The sequence below is a fragment of the Tinamus guttatus genome, unplaced genomic scaffold (assembly GCF_059628265.1).
Source record: "Tinamus guttatus ecotype Peru unplaced genomic scaffold, ASM5962826v1 Tinamus_guttatus_pri_ptg000521l, whole genome shotgun sequence".
Lineage (NCBI taxonomy): Eukaryota > Metazoa > Chordata > Aves > Tinamiformes > Tinamidae > Tinamus > Tinamus guttatus.
The window spans coordinates 250,300-263,406 of NW_028289055.1; the positions used below are offsets into that span (position 1 = coordinate 250,300).

At 41.0% G+C, this 13,107-nt stretch overlaps 1 pseudogene; it reads right to left on the reverse strand.

Annotated features, from left to right (window-relative positions):
• The window catches only part of LOC148592802 (ATPase family AAA domain-containing protein 2-like), a 67,051-nt pseudogene that overhangs the window by 14,023 nt on the left and 39,921 nt on the right, over positions 1-13,107 (reverse strand).

A 13,107-nucleotide genomic window follows, 5' to 3' on the forward strand; every position in this document is an offset into this window, starting at 1 on the left:
GGACAGCACCAAGTATAACTTAATATTCCACGGATCAATGTGTGATGGGAAATGGCTGGCATTACATTGAAAACTACCTTTACAACGTTCCTAGAGAACATTCCAGCATTTGCTCCGGATTTGTTGCTTGCAACAGCAAACGTATCGTACATGGATCTCCAAGATGAGGTATTTCTATTAACACTTTTCCCAATTCTTTTATTCAGTTTCATTTTACGAATCCTTTAAGTATACAAATACTGTCCTCCCTCAAGCAAATGGATCCTTTTATTACGAGGGCACCCTTCTGAATCCTGTAGATTTGCTTAGACACAAAGCAGTGCTGAGAACGTTTGTCTCGGTTGTTTTGTGAGTCAAGGGACTCGCTTCCACTTCAGCAGGAAACCTCAAAGGTGGGGGATATCATCACTCTGTCAGTGCATCTCTGCTCGTCCATTCCCTGAGCTTAAATTCTAGAGCTTTTTCTCAAAGAAGATATTTTATTTGCCATCCTGACCTAAAAAAATCTAGCCTTTGATCACCAGGAAGATAACATTATTATTATTATTATTATTATTTTTCAGATCATTATTAAGCTTAATTTAAAAAATCCTCTTTTTGACGTAGTGATCTTCTACCTGAAATGTCTTTCCTTCTCGTGCCATAGATACAGGTGTTGTTTATTGAAGATTATGGAGAAGTTTTCGATATCCCGTTGCCTGCTAAGGAAGAGAGAAGCAACTTTTTTGAGGACTTAATTTTAAGTCAAGCTGCTAAACCTCCTGCATCTAGAAAGAAAGCAGGTGAGCCTATTCTATAGATAAAAATTTGCTAACTGTATGTTAACAGCCTTACAGTATTTGTTTTGGTAGTGGGTTTTCTATCAGTAACTCTGTGTATGCTCCTATTTGAGTGCTGCCGATGGAATAAACTTTTCTGGTTCCCTTAAGCTCGGCAGACCCTGGAAGTGCTGCCGGTGGCGCCGCCGCCTGAACCTCGGGAACCACCACGGGGAGAAACACAAGGGGCAGAGGAGCAGGAGGAGGAGGAGGCCCTTGGTGCATTTAGCGTTTTCTTAAGGGATGTTACTCTCAGACTTGCTACTGACGGACGTTTCAAGGCCTTCACAAACCCTGTTGATGCAGATGAGGTAAACTGCTCTGGGTCTGTAATACTGTACTGTCTGGGTGTATTTTTAACTGCCCAGTGTTGGTGTGCTCTAGCTAAAGGCTTATCTTTAGCACTGCACTAAAAGGATTTCTTTTTGGAGGAGCAAAAAGTGTTTTGTATTTTATTTTGCTGACTCCCTGAGGCTCTTCAATGTCCTTTTTTTGAGTAGTCACTGGAAGCCCTGGTTTCCTCCTAGAAAGTCAGACCAGCTACCACCAGAGTTTGCCTGGGGAAAGACTTTGATATGTAGGTATGCTACAACTCTGAAATAAACAGTCAGCTTTCTTTGGGGCTGTTGGAATAAAGCCTAAAGGTATTGCTACGTGTTTGTTGGCTGTCAGTGGTTCCTCTGGGAACAGGAGAAGAGCAGATGTTTGAAAAAAAATTCAAGATTCCACCTGCCATTTTGTTTCTGGCTCCCCAGTACAGGATCAGCCATAAATGACATGTGGTTTCATCTTCCCCCAAAGCTTCCAAGTCCCTCTTTTACTCATTTAATTTACTGACTGTGCCCCCATCTTAACAGACTTATACTTCAGAGTCAGATGCAATTTTAATACAGCTGTGTATCAGCAAGGGCCCTGTTCCTCTGGGCATCCCTCGTCTTTCCCTTCCAGGCTCTTGACATGTGAATAGTCTAAACAAATAGAGGTCTCCTCACCTAAACTAGCCTTGAGGCTCCTCTCACGCTCCCAGTAAAGACATAATTAGCTCTGCTCCAGGTATCTCCTCCTAAGGGAGATGCCTAGAGCAGCTGCTTCCAAAGGGCAATTCCGGCAGCGGATTTCCTGCTGCCCAGAGCAGAGCCTGGCTCGGGTGGCTCAATCCAGTGTATTTACTGTGATGTTTTGAAGCTGAAGGAAGCAAATCCTGCTCTGCATGTCTGTTCCCTTCGCTGTCCCACACACACTCCCCAGCTTCCTGCTGCTTTTCTTCTCCCTTCCAGTGTGTCTCTTCAAAGCCCTTTGAAAGAGCCCTTCCTTTTTCAAGCAGCTAAGTGGTTAGTTCCACTCTCTGCTCATAATGTCACAAATATTCAGGGTTTTTAAGAAGTCATTTATTTGAATTTATTAAAATAATGTGGGTAGATACTGTGTAAGTCTAATAAAACCTCTGGACCCATCTATTTAATTTGTAAGTACCTGATTATATCACAGTTATTAAACAGCCAATGGACCTTTCGACAATTCTCTCTAAAATTGACTTGCACCAATATATAACTGCAGGAGATTTTCTGAAAGATCTTGATCTAATCTGTAGCAGTGCCTTAGAATACAAGCCAGATAGAGAAGCTGGAGGTGAGGATAGCTCTTTATACCTCATTTAGACAACATTTAAAATGCATAGATTGAGAAGAGTTGTCTCTTTACAATGGCCTTGGGATTAGCTCCCTTGAAACATCCACAGAGAGCATTTCTTGCCACTTTAAAAACTCATGTAGTGTTAAATTATTTAGAGATGAAATTATGTGCAATCGGTGCTAATGAAGATGTAGTGCCTCTGCCTTGATTATTAACTTTTATGTTCTTCTGCCAAAACTATTCACTGAAATAGCTTGCAAAACCTCTTTGGGAAAAGAGTTCATCTTTTCCATATGATCCAAATCAAGGATTTCACTTAGCTAGTGGCAAACACTCAGTTCTGACTGTCAACTTTCAGATCGTCTCCTTACAGACAAAGCTTGTGCTCTGAGAGATGCTGCCCATGCCATAGGGAAGGAAGAAATGGATAAAGACTTGGAACAACTTTGTGAAGAAATGAAAGAGTCTCGTGAGAAAAGAGGTATGTATTCCAACCCTCGGGATTTGAAGACTTGCCTCAGTATTTGTAAGTAGAAACGTGAGACCAACTTTTTTGCTGTCTGTTCTTCATTGCAAGGCTGCAGCTCTTCACAGGATGTGCCATCTCACTACGAGGTGATGCCACAGCAGCCCTCTGTTTCTGGATGTAATAAACAAGATAACAAGTGTAACGAAAGAATAGAGATGCCAGTGATGCCTGGAGCCTGCCCTACACCACGGCCTAATGGCAAGTTGCTTTTTCTTTTTAGATTTTTTTTTCTTTTTTTCTCCCCCACCAACAGGCTTTCTGGGTGATATTGCTAATGCCATTGATATCCTTCTTGTGACAAGGTTTCTGCCGGTGGAAACTTTGCCAAGGATTTCACCCGTCTGTTTTGTGCAATATTCTGTAAATAGAAAGAAGGGTGGGGTTTTTTGTTTTCCTTTGTGGAAGGCATAAGGACAAAAACAGTTTTAAACAGGTTATCTGAATCATAAAACTTTACTGAGAATTTTCTTTATCCTTCAGTTACTTTCTTGAAATGGTCTCTTTTTAACTCTTCCCAGCATTCACTCAGCTTTTGATCTTTACTGGTTTTATAAGAGATTTGAAGAAGAGCTTTTCTCCAAAGGCTTTTTTGCTATTCGTCTCTATTAGTTCATGTAATGAGACAGTAAGCAACTTTACCCAATAGGCAGACAATAGGACTGCAAAGCAAGGCTAAAGTAGGAATTTTCTGGGCTTAAAAGCTTCAAATCTAGTTTAAAGTCTTGAATAAATTTAAAAATCTAACAACAAATGGACCGCTAACTTGCGGTCCTTCGGTGACAGAGCACTGGAACAGGCTGCCCAGAGAGGTTGTGGAGTCTCCTTCTCTGGAGATCTTCAAAACCCGCTTGGATGCAGTCCTGTGCCACATGCTCTAGGTGTCCCTGCGTATGCAGGGGGGTTGGACTAGATGATCTCTAGAGGTCCCTTCCAACCCTAAGCATTCTATCATTCTATGATTCTATGATTCTATGACATGTGTAGTGAGATTTGACAGTACTTTCAGTTCTTTGATTGTTTTACTTGACATACGAGGAAGATAAGAGCAAATTTTAAAGGAGGAGCTGCTTTGCTTATATTTTGGGTTGTTTTTTTCTAATATCTTATTGCAGTTCCATCCAAAAGAAATCGCAAAAGGAACAATTGCACTTCCAGTGGTGAAACAAAGGGGAGAAAGATTTTGCAGTGGAGTAAAGTGAATAGAAGTGGAGAAGACCAAGAGGAAGTAGACAGTGAGGGAGAAGAGTTCCTGGAAAACGGTGTTTCCAGCATGCAGCAGACTGAAGGTGAGTTCATAGGAGGTTCTCGTGTGGAAGAAAGCCACAATAGTCTTCCATGACGACAGACAAATGTATATGAAAACAGTATTTCCACTTGCCTTGTTGCTGTGTGTGGGTCCACTCCAACAGCCTCACTCCACGCACAGCTCCTGGACAGTGTTGGCAGTCAGTTGTGCTGTGATGGGACTGTTTAGCTCCTGAAGCCTTCAAGAGCTTTTGCAGAAGGTCTCGTGGTATTTTCAACTCGTGTTGTCTCCATTTTGTTTTCAGCATCTGCTGGATTCTGTCACTAAGAGGACAAGGACCTTCAACATCTTTTACCTACAAAAAAATATACGCTCTCCTCAACCAGTGCATTTACAAGCACCGGAACGATTATGACAAAACTAAACTCAATATGGTAAATTTTATATGTTTTCTAATGGTTATATATAGTATTCTGTCATGGTTAAAAGAGTCTGCATGCCCTCTGGATATCATCCTTATTTCATATTCATTGCTTTAGTGCTTAGCTGTCATGTTATAAGACTTACGTATTTCCGTCTGGAAGACATTTACCCATATTGCAAAACCATTGTTATATTTGGCATAACTCTTTTCAGTTTCAGCAGGAAAAAGAGATTGGACTTGAAGACAACGGTTCCACCCACCCAGCTCCTTCAAAGCAATTAACCTTGGAGACTGTGGATGGCTGTTCTTGCTATCCACAAGTGTATCCAAGGTGTAGGGGGACCATGAAAGGAGGGTGCTCTTCTCAGTCTGTTACTTCCTCTTTCTCCCCCTCCTACAAGCAGGCAAACATTTGCAGATGTCTTTAGGAGGCATCCACCACCCAAGCCGGGCAATCCCAGTGTTGATTTGGTTTAGATATGCTGGAAATGGAGTGTTCAGGTCCAAAGAAGCCATGAGCCCACTCGTCCCTGAGGCGCTTGTGTGTGAGGATAGATAAAATTCTTGGTCCCTCTGCAGTTTACCTTGAAAAGAAGGAGCCTCTTTGCTTAGGCACTGGTATCTCCATCTCTTCCCTCACATCTGATTGAGAGGTAGAACGGACACTCTGTTCTCACTGTGCACAAATGGGGATATTTTGGATTCAGGGAGGTCACGCCTGACAGACGTTCCCTTCTCACCTGGTATAATGCCACGTACTAGCTTGAGAAGGGAAAATATTGATGTTATCCCAGCACTTGTGGGCTTCTGGAACCTAACATTGGAATGCTCAAACTAAATGTGCCTGGATTTCTTTGTTTCCTCCCTTTTTCTTTAGCTCTAAGTACAGTTCTCTCTTCTTCTGAGTGCACTGGGCAAGTAGCAAAGGTAAATTAATTATGGAGCATCCACCAAGTAACTTTCTCAGCTTTTAGCTGTGGTTGCTCAGGGAGGATCTCTTCCGACCTGTTTTAACAACTGTTGCTCCAGGCTCTGTGTCCTCTACTCTTTTGGACACATAGGGATGTCTCTGAAGCTACAGAGAATAGAGAAGCATTGTGATGCTTTTAGCACATGATATAGCTAAATATCACCAACAGGGGAATATATTTACAGATGCTTTAACTTTGTGTGAAGAAAGAATCTATCAGGTTCTTAAACTATTATTTGTGCTTATTGATAATTTGTCTTTATTATCAGGAAATGAAGAAAATCATTAGGAACTTCTACTGTGCTTCATAATGTGATCTTCAGAACACTTCACTTCTACTTTATTTAAAATAAAATTTTAATTGCATTCTCTTGTTAGCTGTGTATAGTTCAGTAAAGAGTACTTCTAAATATATTACATACATACAGATATGGATGTATAAGGCATATATGTATATAAAATATATATAAAAAAATTAAGATATATTTTATAGCTGTATTATAATTATAAATATTACATATTTTAATAGATATAAATAAATAAAATACATATAAAATAAGTCTTAAGATATGTTTTTATACATCCATATTTATAAAACAAATATATATTTTTTATTGTTTGAATTGTATTGTTTTAAAATAGGTTTTTATTAAGTGAAACAGCATTCGAGTTTGTCTGTTTTAATTGTAGAATAATTTCAGCAGTAAAAATCTTTCTTCTTCCTGGTATATTAAGTAGATCATGGGAAAGTTTACCTCCTTCTTGGTTTATCAGTTATATAACTGAGGCAAACAAGAAAAATGCATAGGGAAGAAAACAGGAAGCTCTCATCTTGCCCTGGCTTGATCTCCAACTTAGCTGGCTGCTGCCATCAATTAACAAGACTGGTCTGTATGGATCTTAGAGAATAGGATGGTTTTCCTTTTTTTTTAAAAAAAAAAAAAAAAAAAAAAAAAAAAAAAAAAAACAGAAGTCGTCAAACTGTGCAGTAGGGGTGAAGCTGAGAAATTACGAGAATGATGCCTGAAAGTAGCTTCTGAGAAGCCCGAGAGAGTACACACTGAACACGTCCAGTTTTGCTTCCCTCCTCGGTTGCTTTTTCTGTGTCCTCGTGTTTCTCCTCTAGTTGGGCTCTGCAGGCTACATTGCTGGGATGCTAAATGGCCCACAAGAGCAAGCAAGCGTTGGCTCTGCTTCCCAGGCCGAGCTAAGGAACTTCTCCCACCCCTGAGACACGAGGCCTCACCTGCAGAGTGTACAAATTCACTTCTTAACCATTACTAGAGCTACTTGTCTCATATATTCTGGGTAAACCAGGGCAAAGCATGTGCCAGGTAAGCTCTGTGTTTTATATCTGAGTTGTTTTCTTGGATGGGTTACAGATGCAGGCTTTGTCCAGGCTTCACTTAAGTGTGGAAAATAAAATGTCCAGATTTCTCAAGTGGATGCCTGTAAGTTAAGTGAAGGCAATTCTTGTCTATTGGTGCTTTGTGTGAAAGCCACGGGCCTGCACGTGCTTGCACCACTGGGCACCAGGAAGGTTTCCTTGCATCTCCAGGGAGAGGAGAGGGAAAAAATTATAGAAGCAAAAATCTGTTTCTTAGCCCTTGAAGATGGTGTTGAAATCCTGACATCTTAAATGCACCTTTCACCAGGGAGTCGCTGTTGGTTCATTCTGTGGTAACAGGGAAACTTCTTACACTGAAAAAGAAGGGACAGGGTGGGAAAGGCAGACCCAGAAACAATCTTCTGGTAACGCTTTTGCACTTCAAACTTTTGGTTCAACTTTTTTTGTACTGCTGCTCTCGGCAGGAAACTGTTGCTATGGTGTTTTAGAAGTGTATGTGTATAAATGGGCAAATAGCGGTGGTCTTCCCTCATGTGATGCTATGGGGGTGATCCTTCCTAAAAGTCACTCTTTGTTTCTTCCTACCTCTGCTGCTGTTCCCAGAGTTGGGTGTCTGACCTCAAAACCGCATAACCCTGTTAAAAACAGCGAGGAGAAGCACATCACTGCAGGAAGAGCGCGGGGCAAGAGCTAAAACTAAACCCTAAACTAAATCCTAAAACTCACCCTGTGAGTGCGTTATTGATGGAAGAGGTCCTCTCAGCTCTCAACAGGTATATACAGAAATGTTTTTTGGATCTGTATGGCTTTTCCCACCCTAAATCTTTAATTCTGGGCCAGTTCGTTAAAGGCCGTGGGTGGTGGACCTGGGCCCTCCCAAACTCCCCTCCCTGCTGACAGACGCGGGGGAACTGCTGCAATCTCGGACTCGTGACGGGACAGCCATTTGTTGAAAACGGAATTATATAAAAGCACAATAAAGAACATATATCATGCTGCTATTGCACATGGCATGGGACATAACACCTAGCAATGCTCAGTGTCCAACTGTGCAATCTTTGCATGTACGTTTTAGTCGTCATGCCATCTTTATCTCTAGCATCTCTTTATCTCTATCTTTATCTATTATCTTTATCTCTATCTATTATTATTATCTCTAATATCTCTTTATCTAGCCACTTCCTAAGCTGATCTTAGGTCAAGACTGCCTGTATGTAAATGGGAAGAGTCCTGCATTATAGCAAATCTACCCAACCTTGCTTTTTATGCTGGGGTCAGCGTTGTACTGCACAAAGCTTCCTTTTTCAGGTGAAACTTCTAATTGTGAACAGAGTTGCTGCATTAAGGAAGAGGTATTTCTTACATTCTAGCTACTCTATGAACAGTTCTTCTAGCGCTATTTATTTTTCTTTCATATAGGGTTTTTTTTAAAAAAAAATGAAATGCTTGATGTTATTAGCTGCCCTGTAGATAGGGGCCTTCAGTAGTAGGCCCCTGCAGTGGGCATGGGAGGCAGGGGCTCCCCTTAGAGTGGGCCAAAGAATTGGATGTGTGAATATTGGAGAATTTTTGGGCAAAAGTCGTCTCTCTCTTCCTGTTAAGGTAAGGCGTAAAAGGGGTGCATGCTTTGGGAAGAGTTCCTGTTAGTGTTTTTGGCGGGGGGGGGGGGCGCGCTTAATTTGGCTGCCTAGCCGAGGCGTCCGGCCTTGGGGAATTCTGTGTGCGTGGACGAGCTCAGCTCAGCACTTAGTGCCCAGCGTGGCCTGCAGCGGTGCCGGCAGGCTGGAGTTAACGCTCCGCTTCCCGCTGGGAGAGGCTGGTTTCAGAGCTGGTGCGTGAGCACGGTGGGCAGAGCAGGGGGTCCGAGTGGTGCCCGCCTGTGGTTATGGAGCTGCCCCTGCTGCTTCTTGGTGGGGATGGGCTCTTGCTTTTTCTCTTTGAGTAGAGGGTTATAAACTCCGTGTTTCCAGGGGAACAACTGCGGAACAACAACAAAAAAAACCCTATATGAAAAAAAAAATAAATAGCGCTAGAAGAACTGTTCATAGAGTAGCTAGAATGAAAGAAATACCTCTTTCTTAATGCAGCCACTCTGTTTACAATTAGAAGTTTCACCTGAAAAAGGAAGCTTTGTGCAGTACAACACAGCATAAAAAGCAGGGTTGGGTGGCCTTAGGCCTAGATTTGCTATAATGCAGGACTCTGCCCTTTTATACATGGGCAGTCCTGACCTAAGATTAGCATAGGAAGCAGAGCCAACGCTTGCTTGCTCTTGTGAGCCACTTAGCATCCCAGCAATGGAGCCTGCAGAGCCCAACTAGAGGAGAAACACGAGGACACAGAAAAAGCAACCGAGGAGGGAAGCAAAACTGGACGTGTTCAGTGTGTACTCTCTCGGGCTTCTCAGAAGCTACTTTCAGGCATCATTCTCGTAATTTCTCAGCTTCACCCCTACTGCACAGTTTGTCTTTTTTTAAAAAAATGGAAAGCCATCCTATTCTCTAAGATCCATACAGAACCATCTTCTCAATCAAAGGCAGCAGCCAGCTAAGTTGGAGATCAAGCCAAGGCAAGATGGGAGCTTCCTGTTTTCTTCACTATGCATTTTTCTTGTTTGCCTTAGTTATATAACTGATAAACCAAAAAGGAGGTAAACTTTCCCATGATCTACTTAATATACCAGGAACAAGGAAGATTTCTAATGCTGAAATTATTCTACAATTAAAACACACAAACTCGAATGCTGTTTTACTTAAAATAGGTTTTTATTAAAACAATATTTTTTTTATTGTTTGAAAGGTATATTTGCTTTATAAATATGGAGGTGTAAAAGACATATCTTAAAACTTATTTTAATAGATATAAATATATAAAATACATATAAAATATGTAATATATATAATTATAGTACAACTATTAAATATATCTTATTTGTTTTATATAATTTTATATACGTATATACTTTATACATCCATATCTGTATGCATGTAATAAATATATTTACAAGTACTCTTTACAGCTAACAAGAGAATGCAATTAAAATTTTATTTTAAATAAAGTAGAAGTGAAGTGTTCTGAAGATCACATTATGAAGCACAGTAGAAGTTCCTAATGATTTTCTTCATTTCCTGATAATAAAGAAAAGACAAATTATCAATAAGCACAAATAATAGTTTAAGAACCTGATAGATTCTTTCTTCACACAAAGTTAAAGCATCTGTAAATACATTCCCCTGTTGGTGATATTTAGCTATATCATGTGCTAAAAGCATCACAATGCTTTTTTTTTTTTTTAAAGAAAAATGGAGGAAACAAAGAAATCCAGGCACATTTAATTTGAGCATTCCAACGTTAAGTTCCAGAAGCCCACAAGTGCTGGGATAACATCAATATTTTCCCTTCTCAAGCTAGTACGTGGCATTATACCAGGTGAGAAGGGAACGTCTGACAGGCGTGACCTCCCTGAATCCAAAATATCCCCATTTGTGCACAGTGAGAACAGAGCGTCCGTTCTACCTCTCAATCAGATGTGAGGGAAGAGATGGAGATACCAGTGCCTAAGCAAAGAGGCTCCTTCTTTTCAAGGTAAACTGCAGAGGGACCAAGAATTTCATCTATTCTCACACACAAGCACCTCAGGGACGAGTGGGCTCATGGCTTCTTTGGACCTGAACACTCCATTTCCAGCATATCTAAACCAAATCAACACTGGGATTGCCCGGCCTGGGTGGTGGATGCCTCCTGAAGACATCTGTAAATGTTTGCCTGCTTGTAGGAGGGGGAGAAAGAGGAAGTAACAGACTGAGAAGAGCACCCTGCTTTCATGGTCCCCCTACACCTTGGATACACTTGTGGATAGCAAGACCAGCTATCCACAGTCTCCAAGGTTAATTGCTTTGAAGGAGCTGGGTGGGTGGAACTGTTGTCTTCAAGTCCAATCTCTTTTTCCTGCTGAAACTGAAAAGAGTTATGCCAAATATAACAATGGCTTTGCAATATGGGTAAATGTCTTCCAAATGGAAATGGGTAAGTCTTATAACATGACAGCTAAGCACTAAAGCAATGAATATGAAATAAGCATGATATCCAGAGGGCATGCAGACTCTGTAACCATGACAGAATACTATATATAACCATTAGAAAACATATATAAAATTTACCATAATGAGCTTAGTTTTGTCATAATCGTTCCGGTGCTTGTAAATGTACTGGCTGAGGAGAGCGTATATTTTTTTCTAGGTAAAAGATGTTGAAGGTCCTTGTCCTCTTAGTGACAGAATCCAGCAGATGCTGAAAACAAAATGGAGACAACACGAGTTGAAAATAGCACGAGACCTTCTGCAAAAGCTCTTGAAGGCTTCAGGAGCTAAACAGTCCCATCACAGCACAACTGACTGCCAACACTGTCCAGGAGCTGTGCGTGGAGTGAGGCTGTCGGAGTGGACCCACACACAGCAACCAGGCAAGTGGAAATACTGCCCACAACTGCCCATCAAGCTCCACTTCCCTCACAGCAGTGCAGGAAGAAAGTTCCCTACCTTGTTCTAAAGAAAACTGAAAACAGACATACCACAAGCTTGCTGTAATCCACCACAACGGGGGGATCCGGCTCCTCAGGAATTCCCACCGGACCCTCATGACGTCCGGCCAGACTCTCATGACGCATGTAAGTCTCTGGGATGAAAACACTTTCTTAAGTCATGATTTCTCTTTTTCCGGAACATGGATACCCATCAGCTATCCCACAAGTGGCATCCAATCTTTCTCTATGGTTCCCTGTTATTTGTTCACTGAGAAATACTTGCCTTCTACTTTCTCCTCCATAAAAAATAGGAACCAAGATCAAAAAGCAGTGGGAGTGAAAAGCCCAGGGTTGAGAGGAGAAAAAAGCAATAGTCAAAAGTTGCCATTACAGCAGTACCTACTTAAGGAAGTTGAATGTTAAGAAAACCCATCTCCCATTTGAAGCAAGCATTAGGATGTGAGTCATCTCTGCCACATCGTGACTAAATCTACACAAGCTGAGTTACAGCTCCTTATCCCAAGCTGCTCCTTATCAGAAAGATGCACGTGCCATAAAAGAAAGCAAATGATTGTTGGTTTGCGAGGAGATAGAATTACAAAACTGATTTCAGAATCAGAAGAGCAGCAGCTTAAGAAAAATGACTTTGGTGGCATAATCAGAGGGACAGAATCTTAACGGAAGCAACACAGTGCAGTGATTTGTAAAGAAATAATAGAATGAAATTAAAGGAGGCTAATGTAAACCCCTCAACAACAAAATGGAGCTACCTGGTCTGCTGGACCTTTCGCTTACCTTCTGAATCACCCTCTTGCAAACTTGCTGGATTTTGGGAATCCAAAGTCTCATTTCAATTTCTTAGCCCTGAATTGGGAGAAAACTGGGCTCTTTTCTTTTCAGAGCCAGATTTAGTCACAGAGGAAAAATCTCTTTTTTTCTGTCTCATGTTTATTTTCATAGACATTTGTCTGTCGTCATGGAAGACTATTGTGGCTTTCTTCCACACGAGAACCTCCTATGAACTCACCTTCAGTCTGGTGCATGCTAGAAGCACCGTTTTCCAGGAACTCTTCTCCCTCACTGTCTACTTCCTCTTGGTCTTCTCCACTTCTATTCACTTTACTCCACTGCAAAATCTTTCTCCTCTTTGTTTCACCACTGGAAGTGCAATTCTTCCTTTTGCGCTTTCTTTTGGACGGAACTGCAATAAGATATTAGAAAAAAACAACCCAAAATATAAGCAAAGCAGCTCCTCCTTTAAAATTTGCTCTTCTTATCTTCCTCGTATGTATGTCAAGTAAAACAATCAAAGAACTGAAAGTACTGACAAATCTCACTACACATGTAGGTCTAAAGAAAAGGTTGCAAGTTCATGTGGTCCATTTGCTGTTAGATTTTTAAATTTATTCAAAACTTTAAACTAGATTTGAAGCGCAGAAAATTCCTACTTTAGCCTTGCTTTGCAGTCCTATTGTCTGCCTATTGGGTAAAGTTGCTTACTGTCTCATTACATGAACTAATAGAGATGAATAGCAAAAAAGCCTTTGGAGAAAAGCTCTTCTTCAAATCTCTTATAAAACCAGTAAAGATCAAAAGCAGAGTGAATGCTGGGAAGAGT